At 40.7% G+C, this 25,070-nt stretch overlaps 1 long non-coding RNA gene across 2 annotated transcripts in view; it reads right to left on the bottom strand.

Moving 5' to 3' along the window:
- Nucleotides 1-3,856: 3,856 nt before the first annotated feature.
- LOC138760128 (uncharacterized) overlaps nucleotides 3,857-25,070 on the bottom strand; it is a 58,325-nt gene continuing 37,111 nt past the window's right edge. Inside the window, exon 3 of one of the 2 annotated variants that reach the window (XR_011355446.1) lies at nucleotides 3,857-3,929. This is a non-coding gene — a long non-coding RNA (uncharacterized lncRNA). Of the gene's footprint in view, nucleotides 3,930-23,288; nucleotides 23,757-25,070 lie in introns of those variants that run through there. The other variant, XR_011355445.1, reaches the window with a different exon arrangement.

Genomic DNA, 25,070 nt, shown 5'->3' with positions numbered 1-25,070 from the left:
CAGGAGGCCTCAATTTGGCAGTGTATGAAACCAGAATGGTGTGTGGAATTAAAATGGTTGGCCACTGGGAGGTTCCAGTTATTGCAGCAGACAGAACGTAGGAGCTCAAAGAAATGGTCTCCGAGTCTGTCCAGTTTCTCTAATGTAGAGGAAGGCTCCAAATTCAGTGTAGGATTCTTGCAGATTCATAAATGGAGTGTTGCTATAATTGGAAGTATGGTTTGGAGTTGTGAATGGTAGTAAGGGATGACGTGTGGGTGCAAGTGGAGCATTTCTTGTGGTCACAGGGGTAGGTACCAATGGGGGATGGGATGAGTGGACAAGGGAGTCCAGGAAGGATCGGTCCCCTTTGGAGAGAAGAGAGGGGAGAGGAGGGGAAGATATATCTGGTGGTGGGATCACATTTTAGATGTGGAAATTGTGGCTAATATGCTGGATGCAGAGATTGATGGGGTGGTAGGACACGACAAGGGGAATCCTGTCCTTGATACAACTGGAGACTTAGGGGGTCAGGGCCAATGTGTGGAAAATAGAGGAGATGCAGATAAAAGCTGAGTTAATGGAAGTTGGAAAACTTCATCTTCAGAGCAGATGCAACAAAGGTGGAGCAATTGAGAGTTAGGAATGTAATCTTTAGAGTGGACAGGTGTAAAGAGGTATAGTCAAGATAGCTGTGAGAGTTGGCAGGTTTGTAGAAAATATCTGTGGAGAGTTTGTCTCCCAAGATGGAAACCGAGAGATCGAGAAAGCAGAGTGTCACTAGAGATGGACCAAGTTAATTTGACATCGAGGAGAAAGTTAGTAACAAAGTGAATAAAGTTGATAAGTTCATAATGGTTGCAGGAGGCAGCACTGATATAGTGGAGGAAGAGTTAAGGAGCCTTGCCTTCCTCTGTCATTTCATCCCTCCTCTCCTCTCATCTCCACCTCCCAACCTTTCTGTTCAGGCGCAAGCCTGCACTTTGCTCATACCTTGAGGAAGGGCTCAGGCCTGAAACATTGGTTACTATTTTCCAGCAGCAGATGGACAAGATGGTGGATGAGTACGGGTTGAAGGCTACCTTCCCCTATCTCAACAATGTCACCATTTGTGGACACACCATGGAAGACCATGATGCCAAACAGAAGAGCTTTCTCCACGCAGTGAGAGCCCTGAATCTCACTTAGAATTCTGACAAGTGTGTCTTCAACACTACACGACTGGCTATCCTTGGCTACATGGTGGAGAATGGTGTCATTGGCCCTTACCCTGATAGGATGTATCCCCTGTTAGAGCTCCCCATTCCCAGAACCACAAAGGCCATGAGGAGTTGCCTGGGGTTTTTCTATGATGCCCAATGGGTCCCTCAATACGCCGATAAGGTTATCCCCTTTTAAAGGCCACCACATTCCCCTTTTGGCAGAAGCCCAGACAGCTTTTAATTACCTCCGAAGTTACATTGTGAAAGCCGCCATGTGTGCAGTAGACGAAAATGTACCTTTTCAAGTGGAAAGTGACACTTCAGATATAGCCCTGGCCACTACCCTCAGTCAGATGGGCAGGCCGGTTGCCTTTTTCTCACGTAGACTTCAAGGCCATGAGCTCCAGAACCCATCTGTGGAAAAGGAGGCTTAGATCACTGTAGAAGCCATAAGGCACTGGAGGCAATACCTGGCTGGTACAAGATTTACGCTCCTCACGGACTAGCGCTCTATCACATTCATGTTCAGCAACGCCTAGAGGTGGAAAATCAAGAATAACAAAATTGCTAGGTGGATGATCAAACTCCCCACCTACAGTTTTGACATTGCCTACTGGCCAGGGCCTTCTCCAGGTGATGCTGTGCCTCTGGGCACACCAATCAACTGCAGACTATACACAATAATCTCTGCCATCCAGGAGTCACCTGCATGGCTCATTTTGTCAAGTCCCGCAATTTTCCCTAATCTATAGAAGAATAGAAGACGTCATGGAAATGACCAGGTCATGCCAGGTCTGTGCTGAGTGCAAAGTGCACTTTTTTTGCCCCACAAAAGCACACCTGATTAAATCATCCAGGCCCTTTGAACAACTCAGCATTGATTTTAAGGGACCTCTCCCCTCCATGAACAGGAACATCTACTTTGTCTTGGTCATCGATGAGTACTCCCACTTCCCATGCCCAAAAACGTCCGCCTTGTCCGTTATGATGATCCTAGACTCTATTTTCACCCTGTTTGGTTATCCCAGCTATATTCATAACAACTGGGGCTCAGCTGCTGGTGAGGGGCATCGCATTCAGCAGGACTACCAGTTAAAAACCCGGGGGAATAGGCAGGTTGAAAAAGAGAACACCACGATCTGGAAGACTGTCAAACTTGCCCTGAAACAAAAAGGCCTTCCAGACGCTCTGGCAGGATGTCCTCCCCATCACGCTCCACTCATTTCGGTCACTATTCTGCACTGCAACGAATGCTATTCCTCATGAACTCATATTTACATTCGACAGAAGGTCAGTATCAGGGACAACATTCCCAGCCTGCCTCACTAATCCTGGCCCGGTCCTTCTCAAGAAGCACGTGAGGAGAAGCAGGATCAACCCCCTGGTGGAAAGGGTGAAATTGCTCCATGCAAACCCCACGTAAGCCTTCCCGGATGGCTGGGAGGACACCATCTTCATCAAGGACCTGGCACCCACTGGAACAGGGGATCCATTGCCTCAGGTGCCCCACAATCTACCGAGTTTCTTTTCCCCACCCCCACCCAGGGCCTCAAGTCAACCCAGTTCAGGAGGAGAGTGAAACCCCCCTCTTTTGCTGAGCCGGAGCCCCAGCCCACTACCCTTTCATCACCAGGAGACTCAAGGAGCTCAAGGCCCCCCTCTGTGCTCAGATGCTCTACCAGGATCTCTAGACCCCTGGGCTGACTGAATCTGTAAATAATATCGTAAATATTTCTCTTCTGTGTCTCTTACCAGCTTCTGATCCTTGTTCTCTTCATCCACAAACCCTTAATTCTGAAGGAAGGGGTGAATGTAGTGAACTGGGATTCACTAGAAGTGTGCTGTACTAATGACTGGTCCTGCCTCTCGACTCCTCCCCTAGGGTCCCGTATATAAACCGGTTTCCCGCCAAAACCCAGAACCCCTCTGAAGCCAGTTCATGAACCCTGCCTGCGTTGTAAGCTAATAAAAGTCTTATTTCTCCCTCAAATCGAGTGTGAGCTTTTATGTATGCTACAATCTGTAAAAAGTGAAGGGTCAAAAGTTTAGGAGAGATATCAGGGTTAAGCTTTTTACAGAGAGTTGTGGGTGCCTGGAATGTTTTGCCAGGGATGGTGGTGGAAGTTGAAGCATTAGAGGCATTTAACAGACTCTTAGACAGACACATGAATGAAAGAAAAACAGAGGGTTATGAGATAAGAAGGGTTTAGTTCTTTTGAAAGGAATATATAGGCTGAAGGACTTGTGCCATGCTGTAATTTTCTATGTTCTATATTTCCTCTGTACACCTGTCAAAGTTCAATGGAGTAACCGATGACATATCAAATTTCCTCAATGACTTTGGTGTTTCTTCTTCAGTTGCTTCAATGTGCTGGCTCAAGAAGAGGACTGCTGATATGTGCATCTAAACATCTCTATTGCTAACCCCCCCAAGTGAAGCTGAGTGTCTGGTCCCTCAGTCCTGCAAAGTAAGTATCCATTTAATGCCTTCTATCCATATATTAAAGCCTTCTGCTCTCTGTAACTATTAAAATTATATATTGATAACTACTGTAATTTATAATAAAGGTGATGTAATTTAAGCCTCTTTTTTTAATTTAATTTGGCAATATTTACATCTACTACTGGGATTGGGGCTTTAAGATGATGTTGCACTGTACAGCCATGTTCCCTGCCTCCTTGATATGGTAAGACGTCATTCAGAACAGTTTTTCATCAGTTAGCATTGGAAATCAATATCTGTAGATTCTGTAGACATTAAAAGTGTCAATTAGAGAATTGTTCACATATATTTACAGAAATGCATCCAATTAGAAATTCAATCAAATTAAGCAGAAAAGAACCCCAGAATTTTAATTTTAAATTTTGACATACAGCACAGTAACAGGCCCTTCCAGCCTGTGCAAATACCCCAATTAACCTACAACTCCCATATGTTTTGAAGGATGGGAGGAAACCAGACCACCAGGAGGAAACCATGCAGACCTGGGGAGGACATACAAACCCTTTGCAGACAGTGATGGATTTGAACCTGCCTCTCTGGTGCTGCTATAGAGTTGTGCTAACTGCTAGACCAACCTTGCCTCCCTTTTTAAATCAAGCAGCAGGGAGAGTGTTGGATGGGTGGCAAATAGAAGTTTCAAGTTGAATGGAATGTATTGTTTATTTTTAAGGGAGGATCTCTCTGGGATGTCTGTTTGGCTGCTTTACGAATGTATAATTTGTCAAATTTTGGATTGAATCAAAATCATGGTGAGGAAGGATTAAGTTTCAGCTTGTCCCAAGTTTCTGTGCATGAGCAACTAGCCAAGGAAATGCGAGGTGAGGACTAGGTCACATGTTGCCTCATACTTAGAATTTAAGTTTATAAAATTTAGACACACAGCACAGTAACAGGCCCTTTCGGCCCAGAAGCCCATGTGTCTAATTGACTTCAAACTCCCTTTCTGTCCTTTTTCTTTTTAAAATATTTTTTATTGAGTTTAATGGAAAAAAATCTTTATACATGGTCTTCTAATTAATAACATATATCAATTTATATCATTTCTAATTAATAACATATATCAAATCATATCACATCACATGAAAATTGTAGATCAGAAGTATAACCATCATTATTTACTTAACATATCCCATTCAAAGCATTGAATTCTATGATTATTTGTGATAGTATGGGATCCTATCACCTCTGCATATATTTGTATATATTTGCATATAGTCCTAATGATTGGCTGAGAGCTGTAGCCACACCTACTGGCCAGGTCATAAAGTGCTCCACCTATCCAGACCCAGGTCGGTATTATGCCCAATGGGTCCCACAGTACGCTGACAAGGCACAGGCACTCATTAAGTTAACCTCCTTCCCCTTGTCAGCGGAAGCCAGAGTGGCCTTCGACAGCATCAAGTCAGACATAAATTATCAAATACCAAAAATGATATTAACACAAAACCCATTAATCCCCTTTACAATAAACAATTTATTTTTCAAGGAATGGGTTAGAAAAGGAATCAAGAAAATAGAAGATTGCTTTTTGAGAAATAATTTATTAACATTTGAGCAATTACAAGATAAATATGGAATAACACAAGGTACAATGTTTACGTATTACCAATTGAAAACTTATTTAAAAGATAAACTGGGAAATAGCTTGAGATGACCAGAAAGTAGCAACTGTGAATATTTAATCACAGACAAAATGATAAATTTAAAAAAAAATTATTACCAACATGTACATCAAATTGCAATATAAAGAAGAGGATGAAATGAAGTATAAACTGAAACAAAGTTGGGAAAAAGATTGAAACACAGAGATAAAGAACGAAACATGGGAGAAGTTATGTATAGGAACAATGAGGAACATGATAAATAGTAGATTACGTATGATTCAATATAACTGGGTACATAGATTATATATTCCTCCTCAGAAATTAAAAGAGTGGTACCCAACAGCATCGGATAGATGTTTTTGTTGTAAACAAAAGAGACGGGATCAACATTACATGCAATTTGGACATGTTCAAAAGTAAAAACTTTCTGGGAAGATCTAAACCTAATGTTAAACAAAATCACAAAAAATAATATACCAAAAGATCCCAAAAAAATTCTGTTAAATAATATGAGACAAAAAATTAGGTCTAAAATTAGACAAAGCCCAAATAAAATTTATTATGATCACATTAGCAGTAGCAAAGAAATGTCTTATGACAACCTGGAAAATGGAAACAAAACAAGCCTTAAAATACAACAGTGGTACACATAAATAAACAAGTGTATTCCATTAGAAAATATTACATACAATCTGAAAGACAAGTGTACATTATTCGAACAAATTTCGGAACCAGACACATGTCGAAGAATGCTGACCACAAACCTCGATCTCTTAAAACAACATAATTATGAGAACAGTAAGATAGATTTAAATATATGAAAGTAGACGATACGACTTCTTTTTTTTTTGTTATTTCTTTGTTTTATGTATTTTATTATTTATTGATTTTTGAAGAGGGATGGAGAAGGGGAGAGGGATGAAAGGGGGGATAAAGAAGAAATGTCATTATGTATATATTGATGATCATTTGTGGATGTTGTTATTGATATGACTCATGGTGCAAGAAATATATATTTTTTAAAGTCAGACATCGCCACGGCCACCCTGCATGCCATAGATGAATTGATACCCTTCACGGTAGAGAATGATGTGTCTGATTTTGCACTGGCAGCCACTTTAAACCAGGCCGCAGGACTGTCGCCTTCTTTTCCAGGACCCTCAAGGGCCCAGAATGCCGACACTCCTCGGTCAGGAAGGAGGCCCAGGCCATTGTGGAGGTCATACATTGTTGGAGACACTACCTTGCTGGCAAACGCTTTACACTGCTGACCGACCAACATGCGGTCTCATTCATGTTTAGCAGCAACCAGCGGGGTAAAATCAAAAATGACAAAATTACCAGGTGGAGAATCGAGCTCTTTACCTTTAACTATGACATCCTGTACTGACCTGGCAAACTCAATTACCCCCCACCCCACCGATGCCCTTTTCCATGGGACATGCCCCAGCATACAACTGGACAGGCTACAGAGACTCCATGAGGAGCTCTGTCACCCAGGGGTCACCAGGTTCGTACATTTCATGAAGGCCTGCAACCTGCCCTATATGGTTGAGGAGATCCGCTCCATGACCCGAGCCTGTCCCATCTGTGCTGAGTGCAAGCCCAATTTCTCCCGGCTCAAGAAGACCCATGTCATAAAGGCCACCCAGCCCTTCAAATATCTCAGTGTGGACTTCAACGGGCCCCTACCTTTGACAAACCATAACACCTATATTCTCACAGTGGTCGATGAGTACTCCTGCTTTCCATTTGCTATTCCTTGCCCGGACATGACCGCCTCCACAGTCATAAACGCATTCACAGCATCTTCACCATTTTTGTGTACCCCAGTTATATCCACAGTGACTGGGGGTCCTCATTTGTGAGTGGTGAGCTGAGGCAGTATCTTCTGGAGAGCGGTATTGCTTTGATCAGGACCACTAGCTACAATCCACACGATAAAGGGCAGGTCGAAGGGGAGAATGCCACCATCTGGAAAGCAATCATGCTTTCCCTCTGGTCAAAAGGCCTCCTTACCGTTCGCTGGCAGGATGTACTCCCAAATGCCTTACACTCCATCAGGTCCCTGTTATGTAATGCCAACAGCATTACCCCGCATGAACGCATGTTCTCATTCCCATGGAAGTCGGAATCAGGGATGACCACATTGGCTTGGCTGATGGTTCCTGGACCTGTTCGGTACTCAAAAAACGACCCTCTAGTGGACCGGGTAATACTGCTACACATGAACCCGCACTATGCTTATATCGAGTACCCAGATGGAGAGGAGGACACAGTCTCGGTAAGGGACCTGGCCCAAGCTGGATCTAACATTGATTCCCCAACCTTCCTCCAGCTCTCCCCCAGGTAACATGCCGGGACAGCAGAACCAGCAGCAGTACGTGGATGACGAAGGCAGTAGACAGGACCAGCACATAGACAATAATAACTGCAGACTAGGGGTACCTGCACTGACCCTCAGAGACTCTGACAAAGATCATGCACCACCCCCGCCAGCTACTCTGATTCCGGCACCACGGCGATCATGTGGATGATCAGGCCACCCAACCGTTGCAGCCCATAACCCTTGCATGCAATCCTCCCCAAGTTTTGGAGTCCAAAGAAAGGGTGTACCATTGCCATTCCCCTCCATACAGTCTATGGACTATTAAGATCCCAGAAAAACCACCACTCTGTAACACCCCCCCTTTTTTTTGCCACCCCAGGGTCAGTTCTTAAAGAAGGGGTGAATGTGATAGTATAGGAACCTATCACCTCTGTATATATTTGTATATAGTACTAATGATTGGCTGAGAGCCGTAGCCCCACCTACTGGCCACGTCATAAAGTGCTGCACCTAACCAGACCCAGGTCAGTCTGGACTGGTCGACCTCAATGTACTACACTCCAGTCTTTTGGTAATAAAAGTCTTGGTTTGAGTCTACAAGACTTTGAGTCATTTGACGCACGACATCATTCCTCATAATATACCCAAAATTAATGATGAATAGAAAATAGATAAGATATAATTAAGATTCCCTTATATTTAAAGAAAAGGGATTCTGTGAACATTTTTTAAGGATTGGAGGAAACTGGATCCCCTGGGGAAAACACAAGCAGACAGATGGAGAATATACAAACTTGAACCCCAGTCCTAATTGTTGACACTGTAAAAGTGTTGCACTAACCACTAAGCTAACCTTGCTGCCCATAGAACTTCAGTATAGAACTCACCAGCAATGAGGTGCTAGTGTGCTAATGAGATGTCAGCCCCTCAGTATATGCCCAGAGTCACTGATGTCAAAAGCATGGCCCCATTCGTTCAAAGATTATTGAAGATAACTAATTTTTACTTCATGTTAATATTTCAATTACTTGCTAAAATTGCATGATTATTTTTAAATTAATACAACTGGTTAGCAAATGCAATGTTAGCATTCATTTGGAGAGAGATAGAATATACAGTAAAAGCAGAGGTGTCATGTTGAGGTTTTATAAAACATTGGTCTAACTGCACTTGGAGCATTGTGAGCAATTTTAGCCTCCTTATCTATCAAAGAATGTGTTGGCATCAGAGAGAGTCCAGAAGAAGTTCATGAGAATGATCCCTGTAATGAAAGGGTTATCATATGAAGACCTTTGATGGGATCGAGAGGGGAATCCTTATTTAGTAAAGGTAGCAGTGGTCCACTTTTCTCTGCTCCACAGATGGTCCAGTAAATATTACAATAAGGGCACCCAAATGCTCATTCATGTTATAGAATAATTGAAGGCTTAAGTAAATGTGAGCATTTAATCTCAGCAAAGTGATGCAAAACAAGTGGTAAAATGCTCAAAATGTTTGAATTGAATCTGCAAATTGATTTGTTTTATCTCTGGCAATAATCTGAAGCTTCATAAAGCCCCCCATACTTACAGAGAAGTATAGAAGGTGTAACCATGCTCAAATAAGCCAAAGAACACTTGCTATCCTGTTGCACTTGGCAGAAAGAGCTCTTGTGCAAAGTACTGTTCAAAACTAAGCTGGTAGGTTGCAAAATGGAAGTATTCGCATCTTTAAAAGCTATTCATTGATACTAGTTCCGTTTTATTTAGATTTGAAGTTTTGCATTGAATTGCCTGTGATTTCCAATGTCTTGAAAGAGTTGTGAATACACATGGACATTCTCGGAATGCCTTCCTTTTAAATTAAGTTTTAGGAAGTCTTCATTCTTCCTTGATGTTCTGGTCTCGTTGATGTAGCCTCAGCCATTTCTCTGGAATGTGGCTTCGAACAGCAGAAATACTAAACATGCCATACATGATAATCTACATCAGTACTGCACCACAACCCCTGCCCACCCATCAACCTCCATCTATACATACGTCATACCATATAATTTAATTTCACTGTAAGCCCAGAAGTGATATTCATTCACAGCGCAAATGACAATGTAATTGTGCAATATAGTATATAAAAAGCTGGCTCTGAATGCCAGCTCTTCAGTGCTTGACGTCCTGCTTTGCGGAAACTGCCAAAATGTTTGGCCTGGAAGTCAGCCTGAAGAAAACTGAGGTCCTCCATCAGCCAGCTCCCCACCATGACTACCAGCCCCCCCACATCTCCATCGAGCACACAAAACTCAAAACGGTCAACCAGTTTACCTATCTCGGCTGCACCATTTCATCAGATGCAAGGATCGACAATGAGATAGACAACAGACTCGCCAAGGCAAATAGCGCCTTTGGAAGACTACACAAAAGAGTCTGGAAAAACAACCAACTGAAAAACCTCACAAAGATAAGCGTATACAGAGCCGTTGTCATACCCACACTCCTGTTCGTCTCCGAATCATGGGTCCTCTACCGGCACCACCTACGGCTCCTAGAACGCTTCCACCAGCGTTGTCTCCGCTCCATCCTCAACATCCATTGGAGCGCTTACACCCCTAACGTCGAAGTACTCGAGATGGCAGAGGTCGACAGCATCGAGTCCACGCTGCTGAAGATCCAGCTGCGCTGGATGGGTTACGTCTCCAGAATGGAGGACCATCGCCTTCCCAAGATCGTGTTATATGGCGAGCTCTCCACTGGCCACCGTGACAGAGGTGCACCAAAGAAAAGGTACAAGGACTGCCTAAAGAAATCTCTTGGTGCCTGCCACATTGACCACCGCCAGTGGGCTGATAACGCCTCAAACCGTGCATCTTGGCGCCTCACAGTTTGGCGGGCAGCAACCTCCTTTGAAGAAGACCGCAGAGCCCACCTCACTGACAAAAGGCAAAGGAGGAAAAACCCAACACCCAACCCCAACCAACCAATTTTCCCTTGCAACCGCTGCAATCGTGTCTGCCTGTCCCGCATCGGACTTGTCAGCCACAAACGAGCCTGCAGCTGACGTGGACTTTTTACCCCCTCCATAAATCTTCGTCTGCGAAGCCAAGCCAAAGAATATAAAAAGCAGGCGTTCAATTAAATTTCCAGCCCAACTATTTGCTTGTCATGCCCAGAATCAAACCTTTGTTCATCAGCTGCAATCCTACAAAAACCAAAAAAACAGGATCCATTAAACTGATTTTTTTTTGTCTGAAATCACAAACTAATTTCCAAGTTACTTTTGTTACAGAGTATTTCTTTTGGATGTCCCATTGAAACACCCTGAAAAACTAACCACATTGTCGACATTACATAAGGAGAAGACAGCGTATTATTTTAAAATCCTGCAACCATGGAGGTCTGTGCCCAAGATGGCAGCACCTGTGCTGGACAACGTGTCACGAGGGGTTGCCGATTCTGAAGCAGCAGAGGACTGGTGCAGGGCACAAGGTATGGAGAGAACAGCCCCTGCATAGGAGACAATCCTAGAGTAAGGTGACCATGGCAGCAGACCAGTGAGGGGCTCAGCGGCTGAAGGATCCACACAGGCTGTGGGCTGCTGGCGACTGGCTCGTGGGCACCAGGTATCAGAACCAGGATTCAAAAGGTCCTGAGGTCAAGAAAGGCCTCCTAAAAGGTCTTGGGAGCTAACAAATTACTGATCACATCAGAGGTTTGGACCTGGAGCTCTGGCTGCCAATGCCTGAAGCAGGAGTCCCTGCAGCTGCACAGGCTACGGGAGAACTGGAGGCAAGCTCACATGGTGCCACTGAAGGTACTCTCTTTTGTTTCTCTTTCCTCCATTGTTAAAGGCAACTCTTTCTTTGCCCTACAGCAGGTAAAAAGTTAAAGTATATCATATATATTACATTTTTATGCATTATTTTTTGACCTTAAAAGGAACCTTGAACCTAACGTTGAAATGTCAAAATATGAAACTGATCATTTTCAACACAAGGTGGCAATATATTTACTCTGAGAGATTTCTCAAAATAATATAAGACTTATGAATTGATTGAGGATCATGGTATTGAATAAGACAACCTTTGTTTTTGAAATCAGAAAAGATCACAGCAGACTTGTCTGGTTGAAAATAAAATTTATTTAGGAAATTTTCAAATGCTAAGTTAAAAGGGATCTTGATACATTTGTCATTTAGAATTAAACATAAAAGATGTAAATTATCTGGCTGGCTTCCTGGATACCATACTTTTATATCAATCCAAACACAGCAGAAGATTTCTATCAATGGATCTGTGCAAACCTATGAATGTAAAATGTGTCTGATTTAGTTGTGTCAATGTTTTGGCTTGAACAACAATAAAAACCAAGCAAGAATAAAAGTCTTTCATTGGACAGCATCTTCTAAATGCATTGCAAATTGCCCAATAAATTTAAAGTGAACTGAGTACTTGGAAACTTTATTTATCTTGTAATGCAGCATATATGTATATGGCAAGCTCCCACAAGCAGCAGTTTATTAATGAACAAGTGATGGTTTAGTAAATGTTGATTTAAAAATTAATTTAGGTCTGGATATTAGAATAACACATGTCATTCTTTATTATGAATTCATTGTAGGTCCATTGCATAAAATATGTTGCATTTTACATTACACTGCCAAAGCTGAATGTCATTGAAGTCAGTTTTGCAGAGAGTAAATTCAAACATGCCTTTTATTGTCTCATAATAATACATTAAAATTGTAATATACATGAAAGACTTCAACTTTTGTCTGCCATAAGACAAATAGAGAGTTTCCATAAGAATTGACTGGTGGCCCTAGCAATATAAGAAAGGGAAGCAAAGCGAGTCCCTTCAGAGACACTGAATGTCTGAGGATTTCCATCCAGTGCTCCTGCAGCTTCTGCAGTTGCAAACACTCCAGTTCAAACCATCAGCAACTCAACCTCCAGATCCAAATCTCTGATACAATCAGGAAACCTTCAGTGCCTGAGGCTCTACAGGACCCCTTCTTCCCAGCAGTAACTTCTCGAATCCCACTTCCAATACTTGGTTCCTGTGATCCAACCTCCAGAGCACCAAAGCCTGTGTGAGTCCTTCAACTGCAAGTTGACTGTGTGCGTCCTCTAGCCACTAAGACTCTCGCAGATCCGCAGCTGTGATCGCTTTCCGTAGGGACATCCCTTGTGCTTCTTGTGCTCAAATGTGGGTGTTCTCCCCATTTCTCATGCCCTGCATCGCCCCACTGCTCCTTTGAGTCTGCCAATCGTTGTGACATGCTACCCAGCACAGGAACCATCGTCTTGGCCACAGATCCTGTGGTTACAGGATTTAAAATATAATATTCTGCCATCTCCTTCATCAGGCCATTTAAAACCTATACAGAACCATCAGAAATAGGACTAGGGGGTATGACCATGTGGGGCACCACTGTATCTCTGCTCCCTGCTCTCCCAGGTCCACACCAGCAGCTGCACTGCTGTTACAGCAGCTCCAGGAGTACCACATGTTTTTTTTGTGTATTAGCCTCTTATTTTTAAACTCAGTTCTCTGTAGTTGTATGGTTGTATGTGAACACTCCCCCTAACCACGTGTGCAGACACACACACACAAAGTTGCATATACATACACACATGCACTATTGCACATACCGACATACACCTAGCCACACAAACTTGAATGCCACTCACAGATTCTCAGATGGAAATAAAGATGACTAATTTTTTCATAGTTGTGCAGTTTTAGATGACATCCTCATGGCTTAAGATGGAGAAAGCTATCAAACTGACAGAATAGGAGGTGCTCTGACAACATGCCAATGCACTATGCCCTCCTGCATTGCGCTGCATTTAGGTGGCACAATTAGCCTAGGGGTTAGCACAATGTTATTGCATCGCCAGTCACCCAGGTTTAAATCTGGAGCTGACTGTAGGGAGTTTTGTGGTGAATCTCTGCTGAGTTGTGTGCAGTTTGGAAGGAGTAATGAAATCCCACAAGGAAAGGATACTTCATATTTTTCAGGAGAACATTGCGCTCTGCCATAATGTGCTTTTACTCTTTCTTCTTCTGCAGAACATTTACTGCAAAGTATTTTTCTGTTTCTTTGTGCTTAGCAAGCAACACCTTTCCAAAACTCCCTTTCCCAATTATTTGAAGGTAGTCAAAGTCTGATGGCTTCACACTATTCGATGTAGGAAGATCAAATTCTTCTGAACCACTACTTGATTCTGAATAGGCACCCATTTCCTACTGCTGGTTTTGGCCAATTTGTAAGAAAACACGGACATCTGGAGATCTGAGGGTTGAACATTAATTTCTGTATGAAGTCATTTAAGCCCATTTTTCGTTGCTTTATGAAAGCAGACAGGAAGACAACGATGCCTCTCATTTTGGAATAAGTGAAGTCGCTTGGGGTTTCAGTCATAGCCATGATGGTAAATGTCCACAGGAGCAACGGGGGTGGAAGATCGCAGTGTTGTCTGGATTTAATACTTTGCAATTGACTGTATGGCCAGATTGTTGCAACCTGAGACTGGCAGACTGGACTGCGTGGCACTTCTCAGTGTTTAAGCTAGAGTAACTGCCGAGTTGTAGGTTAGGGGCTCCATCTCCAGCGGTCTCTGACGGATGTAACTGGAGTTGATTCCAGTTTGATTCAGCAGAGATTCGCCACAAGTTTATATGTTCTCCCCATGTCTGTGTGGGTTTTCCACATGCTCCCGTTTCTTCTCACCCTCCAAAATGAACAGAGTTGTAAGTTAATAGAGTAGTATGGGTTTTAATAGACGGAATCTGCATCAACCGTGTTGTAAATAAAATCTGATTTTAAAAAATATTATTGTCAGCACAATAACTGTGGCAAAAATATCCTGTCAACCACACAAGAACATATTGAAAATTATATTTATGGTATAATCAATAGCCTGCACATCAATGACAAGATTGCAAAATAAATCCTTGGCCATACAGGCCTAGAAATTAGAACATAGAACAGTATAACATACTGCAGGCACTTCATCCCACAATGTTGTTTTCAGTGAAACATGAAAATCAGTAGACACTGTGATTTTAGTTAAAACATAGAAATACTGGAGGGACTCAGCCAGTCTCGCTTCATCCATAGGAGGTAAAGATATATTACTGACATTTCTGATCTGGGCCCTTCAAGATAGGAAGTCCTTGAGGCCTGCCTGTGTTTTTTTTTCCATTCATACCTTGAGGAAGGGCTCAAAATTTTGGTAATATATCTTTCATTTTATGGATGCTGCGAGACAGGTTGAGTTCCTCCAGCATTTATGTGCCTATTGGATCAGCCTCAATGACTACCCTTGAAAATTAATTTAAGGCACCCAGCACTCTCTGTTTAAAACACCTACCTCTGATGTCTCCCCTAAACGTTCCTCCACTCAGCCAAAATAGATGTCCTCTGGTATTGGCCATTGCCAGCCTGGGAAACAAATGCATGTTGCATATCTGAAACTCTCCGTTCAACTCTGCATCCTATCTATATCCTCTTTTAACCTACGACAACCCTTTACGTTATCAGAACACCTCCAACTTTGTGTCACTTGCAGACTTGTTAACCCATCCCTGTACTTCCTCAACCAAGTCATTAATAAAGATCATAAAGAGCAGGGATTCTGGAGCAGATACCTGTGGAACACTACTGGTCTCCGATCTCCATTCAGAAAGCATTCCATCTATCACCACCCTCAGCCTTCTGTGCACCAGTCAATTCTGAGTTCATGCAGCCAAATTTCAATGGATTCTGTGCCTCATAACTTTCTGGATGAGCATACCAGGGGGAGCCTTGTCAAACAAAATTGGAGCTTCCCCTTATTCTGTTTACTAAGTGCGTGCACCTTTTAGAAATCTGGGTGCCAAAGTGTGAAAATGGGGAAATGTTCCTTTAAATAATTACTTGAGTACTTTTCACCTACTTTCTGTGTAAAAACTTCTATATAAGATTCTATTTCAAGAGGGCAGCCAAAATCAAAATGAACTGCCATCACACTGGTCACAATCTCTTCTCACTGCTACATTAAGGCAGAAGATAGAGAAGCCTGAAATCTAGTTCCTACAGTTTTTATACAACAGCTATCAGACTCTTGAGTACCCCTGTACTACCATAACCTAACTCTGGGACCATCAAAAGATCTCTCTGCACGACTGAAACACTTTTTTTTCTTGCACTAATTGCAACTGTGAATATTTATTTATCGATCCTTTGATATATGTTATCTCCTTTGCGGTCTTGGTATTTCTAGTAATTTAATGCATACTATTGTATTTGATTCACTTTACGTAGGTGTTTCAATTCAGCAATTAAGAATTTGCTGCATTTGTACATTGTACATATGTCAATAAACTCTCATTGATATTGACATTAACAAAATGAGACCTGTCAATTCTGAAAGGCAATGCCTTAAAAAAAATCACTTGGAGAACACAAAAAAGTGGCTCATTTAAATCTGTATAAAATATGTAAATATGTTAAATTTAGTGTAAATGTTTCATTATTTAAAAATATTGATCTTTGTTCTGAATAATAATTATTTTGTTACTTCCTTTAGGATTGTGTTATGTAATTATTTGCTTTCTGCTCTGCAACAATATCTGTAGAAAATTCCAGAAAAATAACATTAAACAACCTCAAATAAAATTTGCTTCAATCTGGTTTTAAATTGATTTGTCTGCACACTCCGTAATTGAATCATTGCATGCTAAAAATCCATAAAAGAGCACATAGCTTGCATTTTACTTTATAGAAAGGAGAAGGGAAGCCACTTGTTGGTAATGATGCATAAGCAGTACCGCTTGGTCATTTCAATTTGCTCCACCAGTTCCTTTGGGTACCAGATTTCCAAAGTATCATGATGTCAGTTGGAGGCAATCTAGAAAGATTGCAGATGCTGGAAGACTAGAGAGACACACAAAAATGATGGAAGAGCTCAGAGGAGCAGGCAGCAGCTGTGGATGATAATAGTCAACATTTTGGACTGAAACCCTTCATCAGGAATGGTAATGAAGAGGGTAGAAGCTAGAATAGGAGGGTGGAGGAAAGGGAGGAGCTCGAGCTGACAGGCAACAGATGAATACAGATGGCAAGAAGAAAGAACAAGGAAACTAGGATCTGATAGAAGGAAGTTGAGGAAGATGCTCTCTGACAGGAGAGGACAGTAGATCATGAAGGGAAAGAGATGGTGAGCTATTTTCTGCCTCTGACAGGAAGGTTGAGAAGGTAGAGGAAGGAAAAGAGAAGGAGGAATGAGACCACAGGAATCAAGGAAAGCAAAGAAGGTGGTTAGAAAATGAGGTGGTGGTAACCAGAAAATGGAGGTCAATGTTTATGCCATCTGGTTGGAGACTGCCATGATGGAATATGAGGTTTTGTTTTTCTAATTTGAATGAGGCCTCAACCTGCAAACAGGCCATGGACAGAAATACGTAAATGGAAAGTGGAATTAAAATGGCCGGCCACTGGGAGATCTTGGCTGTTGCAGCAGATGGATCGAAGCTGCTGCACAAGGTGATTCCCCCAATCTACATCCAGCATCCCTGACATAGAGAAGTGCACTGGGAGCACAGAATGACCACTACCAATTCACGGTGAAATTTTGCCTTATGTGGATTAGAGGTTAGCTTTGAGGCGAGTAGCTTCATTAAAACTTTCATTTTGGACAATCCTCCCGAAAGTAGCTTAAACATTAGTTCCCCAGTATGACTTCATTTAAACCAGAAATGGGCAACTAGGTTCACATTTATTTTCTTCTTTAGATTTAACCTTCCTTCCACCTTTTTATTGTGATAAAATCCTGTTTTGTTTATCCTTGAAGCATAAAGTCCAAAAGATTTGGTGTCTGCATAATGAAAAGCTGGTTGAATTTGCAAATTACTAGATGACTGAATGCTGTAAAACCTGATGATTGTTCTAGATTTGTGATGTATGAAAAGTAAAATACTACATAGAGAGGTTAAAATGGTAGCTAGCAATAATGAGGGCCTCTATAATGCAGGGATAAAACAAGAAAATCTCCAGATGCTGGGGGTTGAGAGCAACACACAAATGTGCTGGAGATACTCAGCAGGTCATGCAGCATTTGTAGGAAGTAAAGGATAACCGGTGTTTCTGGCCTGGATCCTTTGTCAGGTATCACAATTCCAGAAATATTGCTAAAGTTGTAGGGTTTTTTTTTTAAACCAGCCATCCGAGGTTTTGAGCACAAAAGTCTAGACTGTTCGTCCAATTCATTATTGAGAGAGGGCTGAATTATTGGAGGTGCTTTCTTTCAGAGTGGACATTGAAACCTTGGTCTCTGTTTGCTTTCCAGGATGGAAGCAGAAGAACCCAGGTCAATACATTGAAGAGCAAGGAGACGAGCGAGAGTAAAGTAGGATGACTGAAGGATTAGTTAAATTATTGCTTGATGTTAGGTGTGGACTAGGTGGGCTGAACAGCTTGTTTGTTTCCATGCAGTATGACTCTGTGCCTCCATGGGACTTATTACTGGTGCCCTCCATTGACAATAATAAGGTCTTGTTATTAGCATGCTGTCATTCTGGTGGTCAGTGTGTGAAAATGGTAGGTTACCCCTTTATTTCAATCATATTCTTCAATGATACAACAATAGGTTGACAATACTTTGAGATGTCCTGTGTCTGTGAAAAGCACTAAATAAAAGGAAAGCTTTTCTCAAACACCCACTTTCTAAATCCTGGCATTAAGATGGTAAATGTTCCTGAGCTTCTAAGCTAAAGAGGGGAGAACAGCTGAAAGAATTACTCCATTGTGGGTTTCTATCAATAAATATAATAAAAACCAGAATGTTTTGGGAAAAAAAAATGCAGCCCAACTTTGCAGTTGGAACAGATGTCTGCTTTACTCCAAGTCAGAAATATTTTTTTTCTTAAAAGTTCAGGATGCTTGAATGATGCTAATAAGAGATTTAAATATTGCATAATAGGTCACTTAACACTGACAAAGGAGACTTTTGACCAGATGTAAATCTGATAAACACTGATTAAACTTGCAGTATGTTCCTCACCCTCAATGTTCCCATTTATGTCCAAAAAATGCTTGACCACTGAATGATTTTACAAGCTTCAGAGTGTCATTGTCAGATTTGTTTTCTTTGAGCAGAACATTAATTAAGATATATAATCCGATACAGAATTAAATCATTGGATTCATTTTCTCAGACCAATATTACCTGGTAATGGAAAAATAAACCAAACCCCATGAAAAAGGTAATAATTTAGCATTCAAGATACTTTTATTGTCATATAATAACACAGAAAATGTAATATTACATTAAATTTCCTTTAGGAAATTACCTTAATGTAGACAAAGATTTGCCATCGGTAGAAATTGCTCAGTACACTTTAAACTCAAAGAGAGGCAAACTAGAGTCACTGAGTGTCCATGGATTCACCTCTAGTACTCCAACAGCCTCCACAGCCACACAGCCTTCAATATAAACCATCGGCAGCCTGAGCTTCAGATCCAAACCTTTGAAATGATCAGAAAATCCACAGCGCCCTCGGTTCCGATATCTTGTACCCCTTCAGCCAGTCTCAAGCCATCCTTCAGCAGTCCACAGCCTGGTGCAAGTCCCTTGACTGCAGTCACCAGCAGCCTGTAGCCTGCGTGGATTCCTTGGCTCAAGTCACCAGCAGCTTGCTGCCTGTGAGTTCTTCAGCTCCAGAGCCCCACGCTGGTCCACCGCCATGGTCGCTGTACTATAGGGTAATCTCCTTTCCTTTTCCTTCTCAAACAGGGTGGCGGGGGTGGTCTCTCCATTCTTTTGGCCCATGTGCAAGTCCTCTGCTTCTCCAGAGTCTGCAAACCCTCAAGGTCACTGCCAAACGTAGGTGTCACCATCTTGGGCCAAGATATCATGATCGCAGGATTTTAAATAAACCACCATCAGCTCCTTTAACAAGCCATCCCAGGAGCCATCAGCAGTCAGACTTGGTGGTAGAATCCCGTGGAGGAGTGCTGTGTCTCCGCTCCCCGCTCTCCCTGGGTCCGGACCAGTGGCAGCACTGCCATTATATTGGTTAAATTAATATTCCTGATTTTAAAATCAGTAGATAAGATTATTCATAATACAAATAAAATTGCAGCTTGTGGGCAATATAGCAATGCAAGTTTCAAAGCTACTTACATATACATTCACTGTTATATCAAGCAAAAATGCTTGACCTATAGCATATCCCTTTCACTGACAATAACATATAATCCAAGTCTGAATAGTGTACCATACAAGATATGGTAAACTTGTACATTTAAATAATTGTAACAAACACATTGAGATTGTAAAGTAGTGCCTCTTATCAGGATCTTAGAGAGATTACCTTTGGACCGTTAATCTAAATATGTTGCATCTGCCAGCAAGGTCAAAACTCCCATTTTTTACAGTGAATATTTGGTTATAACTCGGCATGAAAATTTGGCCATCAAATCTTTTGGCACAATTTAGATTTTTTTAAAAACTTTAGCAAGTGATTAACTGAAAGTTTCGGCAGAACTAAATTAATATTAAATTAATTAAATTATAAAATCTGCAAATTAAGATTCCTCTATGTTATTCCCCACTGGAGTGCTTTACTGTGGAATCAATGTTACAGGAATTTGCTTTTTACTTTCATTTGGTTTCTCTTATAACCCACAAACTAAACAAACAGTAAATATTTTACCCCTCTTTGAGAATGTTTCCTCACAAATCTGGTTTATTTCAAAGACTACACTGTTCAATGAGAATTAATTGTGCTAACATTCAACACTCAGTTACAATGTTTTTCCCAGCCAGAGTGACGATGGCTGGATATGTTCCTGTCTGTCGTGATCAATAATTGCACTATTGTTAGAAACTGACTTTATGAACAGAATTTGCAGATAACTGTCCTTCATTCATTTTCTTGAAGAAATTATCCTGCTTTTATTTGGAATAGTTACTTCATTCCCAATTCATTTTCTTGAAGAAATTATCCTGCTTTTATTGGGAATAGTTACTGTAGTTTCTTTCATTTATTCTGTTCCCCTTTTTTTCAAATAGTCCTTTTCTGAATAAATTCTTTGTTTTGATGTACTATAAAATATTTTCCCTGCCATCTTTCATTGCTAACCACCTACCAATTAAAGTATATGACATTTAAAATGGTTAAAAATTTTCAAGATAAAACAAAAGAGATTGTAATCTCTGCCATATAAGATTTAAGGCTATTTTCCATTTTTTGCAAAGACATTTGGATTGTAACAGACAGCTGAAATCTTCATGTGACATGCATTGCTTCAAGGGCAAGGCATATTAGTATTTGTGCAGCTGGTATTAAGGATTAAAAATATAATGTTGGGATTCTCCAGAGAATAGAGGTTCAAGTCAGTGTTTAATATTTGCAAATCTAACAATTAATAGGTACTGTTCAAACAACTAGTTCCATCAATAGCCACTTGGTCTATTTCATTCATAGATAGTTATTGTTTATTTTAAATGTATGCATGTGATAATTAGATAGATTGGAACAATGGCATGTAGTTTTTTTTATCAGTTTATTAATTTGTGGATCTTTCTGCCTTTCACTTAACCATTATTATGATATTAAAATGTTAACTATTAATTGCTGTGACTTCTTTTGTGATATTAAATGTGCTTTATAAATTATTCCATGTTTTCCTGTTTATTTATGCCAGCAGTTTTTCTACAAAGTTTCCTCTTCAGGGGATACTTGCTTCCCTATATGCCACGCAGAAATAGAAACAAGCTTATTACTTCTGATAAGAAAATGAAAGATTTGAATTTTGATTAAAAAAAAGTTTAATGTCATTCTCAGCAAAAGTTGGAAGTACAAATTTGTTAAGGTCCCAGAGGACCCCAAAACCCAGCAGCAACAGAAATAAACCAAGACAAATTGTTACTTAAACAAAAGTTGCTTTTAATTATCTTTAAACATGAAAACAGGATCACACTCTATCTTATTGCTATTTGCTTAACTTAACCTAACAACCCCCCTCTAATTCTAAGTGCACGTACATGTAATCTGTGTATAAGTTTAGAAAAGTTCTTTGACTTACAGTCCAATCTCACTTCTCACTCCTCCAAGTTCACTGGTTGCAGGCAATTCTTATACTGTGCACAGAATTTAATATTTATGAATTTCACCAGCCTTGGGTGTTTGAAAGGTAAATGGTTACTGCTCAGGAAGGTTCTTTTCAGTTTTCTGAGAGAGATTTGTTGTTTGCTGGACACAAGCTGATTCCTTCTAATCAGCCACGTCAGTGTCTTGATGAAGAAACTTGTCCCATCAGGGTTTCCAGATGATAACCTCTTTCTTTCACATCACCACAGAGTTCCTTTTTCTTTCCCTTATTTCAAATGAAACATTATACAGCCAGTCCTCTCCTCTTGTATGGACCACAAGGGCTTTAACTAGACTGAACTAAGAACTGTCTTGAAAAAGGGTTTTTTTTTCCATAAGCTTGCCAGCTTGTCCTGTTCCAGTCCCAGCTGCTGCTGCTGAACTGTAGAACTGAATTCTCTCTCTCTCTCTCTCTCAGAGAAAAGCCTGTTTTTCTCTCTCTGCTTGCAGTATCACATGACCCTCTTAGAACAGCAAACTGCACTCAGCCTGCGGCTCCAGATCCAATCTTCTGAGTTATTTCATCTGTTGCTTTCCATAACAACAATCCATTTGTGAAGTTTCTTTTGGCACTCTCCAAAGCTTTTGTAAAGGCACTCGGGAGCAGGCCTGTCTGGCTTGAGCAGAGCTCCAGTATTTTAAATGAGATCTGTTTTGAAGTGTTTGTATGTGACCAGACTTTATCTCCTTTAAAACAATTTAAAATATCAGTCACAAGTTAAAATACAAATTTTCTTCACCATTATTAAGTTTAAGGAAGCAGCTTTGCAATAAACGGACCTGAGCTTCTTGTAATTAAAACAAAGATATTAACAAAAAAAATGGTGACCTGAACATCTGAAGAATATTTTGGAATGTATTTGCCCGCAATTGGCATGGTCCAAAGACAAAAAAATGTTCACACCAGAAATAGGAAATCGGAACAGAAAATATCGGAAGTACGGAACACATCAGGTAGTCTCTGTGGAGAACGAGAAACCAGATTAACATTTCTGGTTAATGTTCCTTCATCATGAGAGGTCCAATCCAATTCACGTATTTTCAATAGAACAGCATGGAAACAGGCCATTTGACCCAGTTTATCCACATCTAATTCAGGTCCAGATTTCCCATAATAAATAGTGAATAACCTTCACAATTGGCCCACATACTGAGATTCCAGGAGACCAACTTGGAACAGAGTTAGTGAAGCAGCACTGAGCTTCAGGACCATGGCACTCTTTCTTGGATGCCCACACACATGAATTGAGAGTTACATGAGGAAGTGCTGACAGTTTTACTATATACTTTTACTGAATTTGGCATATTAAAGGGAATTTATCAAATGAACAACCAAGAATTAAACAGAATTTAAATTATCCAATAGCTGAACTAAAGCCTCATTTATAATTACATACTTAAGGATTCATTACAAACATCTGTAATCTCATTAGCACATTCTAAAAGATATACCATAATTGTTCTGACACAAACTGAAAATTCTGCAATAAGGACTTTGTTTTACTTGGCAAAATGCCTAAGTTCCACTTTTACTCAAACATATTAATAATTCATGCAATATTTCCTGCTTCCACCAAGGAACCATTCATTCTAAATGACCTTTTCTGAATTGAATGTTTTTTTTGCGGATGATACAACAGTAGTTGGCCTCTTCAGCAACAATGATGAGTCGCATTGCAGAGAGGAGGTTGACAGGCCCATAATGGTGTGGAACAATCTGAATCTCAATGTGGAAAAGACAATGGGAATGATTGTGGAGTTCAGAAGAACAAAGATCGAACATTTTTCACTACACATCAACGGGTCCATTGTGAAGAAAGTGGCGTGCTCCATGTTCCTTGCCGTGCATATAAAGGACAAGATATTATGGACTCACGGTGCCTTCTCATTAGTCAGGAAAGTGCAACAGTGCCTAAACATCCTAAGGATGCTGAGGAGGGCAAGGCAACCAGCCCCCATCTTGACCACCTTTCACAGGAGTACATTTTAGGGTGTTCTGTCTGACTGCATCATTGTGTGGTATGGTGCCTGCAAAACATCAGACCAGAAGTCTATTCAGAGGAGCATTCAAAAAGTCAAGAAGATCACTGGGGTCTCCCTTTCTTATTTTGATGACATTTCCTCAGAGCCTCATCTAAATAGGGATCAAGGAATTCCAGAAGACCCTTTTCACACAGTGAACAGTATCTTTAACCCACAACCATCAAGAAGCATGTACAGGAGCATCATAGTAAGGACTGCCAGGCTGGGGAATAACTTCTTCCAACAAGCTGTGAGATTGACCCTGTAGTTCATCCCAAATATTTATATACAGTATATTTATTTTGATTATTATGTGATTATTATGCATTGTATATTGCGTGTCTTTGTGCCTGCAGCATGGGCTGGAAAGACACTGTTTTGCTGGGTCGCATATGTACAATCAAATGATAATAAACTTGCACTTGAATTTGTAAATTTTAAATATTGAAAGGAATATGGGATACTTTGCACAATACTGTAAAAGATCTGTTCACCTTGTGAATCACACAGTCAATTAATATGTGCTATTAATAATAGATTTCCCCTTGCCTTTCTTCCAGGAATCACAAAAGACTTGTATGTTTGCCATGTTGCTTTTCCTCTTTTAAGTTAGTGTAACTTTCTTGTTACAAATTTATTATATCAGCTGGATTAATGCTGACTTAGTACCAGGGTGCGAAACAATAGAACTTGGTGAGTCAGGTTATTTTAATTGTACAAAGAATAGGCTAAATTATAGTTCAGTGTGCCTTGTGGATTTTTTTGAATTTGCATAAGCTTGCTTTGCATCTTTGGAGAGATGTGTGCATCCTTGCGAATATCAAATCAAAGAACATATGCAATGACAATGCTGAAATATTCAATAGTTTATAACAAGGGTCATGTTAACATTTGACATAGTCCAAAAGGTTGTCTTATTTTGGGTATCTATTCTTTGGAATTTAGAAGAAAGAGGGATGCCTTCTTTGAGATGTATAAGATTCTAAGGAGTTACCTACCATTAGGGATCTTATGGTATTTATACAATCATGGTTTTATTAAAGTCCATGTAGGAAACTTCCCCTGGCCTACCCTCATCTATCATCTTTGTTATCTCTTCAAATAACTTGTGAGAAAGAAACTTCATAACCCATGTGCTTTGTTAAATGCAAGTCAACCATATTCTCAGAATGTTCTTCAACAATTTCCTTATCACAATTGTAAGGCCTACTGGCCGATAACTCATTGGATTTTCTTTGTTCCCTTTGTTAATAAAAGGAACAAAGGAGCAATATTGACTATGCTCCAATCTTCTGAGACCGTGCCAATGGCTAAAAACAT

The sequence above is a fragment of the Narcine bancroftii genome, chromosome 4, assembly GCF_036971445.1.
Source record: "Narcine bancroftii isolate sNarBan1 chromosome 4, sNarBan1.hap1, whole genome shotgun sequence".
In the NCBI taxonomy this organism is placed as follows: domain Eukaryota; kingdom Metazoa; phylum Chordata; class Chondrichthyes; order Torpediniformes; family Narcinidae; genus Narcine; species Narcine bancroftii.
Note: the sequence above shows the minus strand (reverse complement) of the source record. Positions and strands in the feature narration are given on the sequence as shown.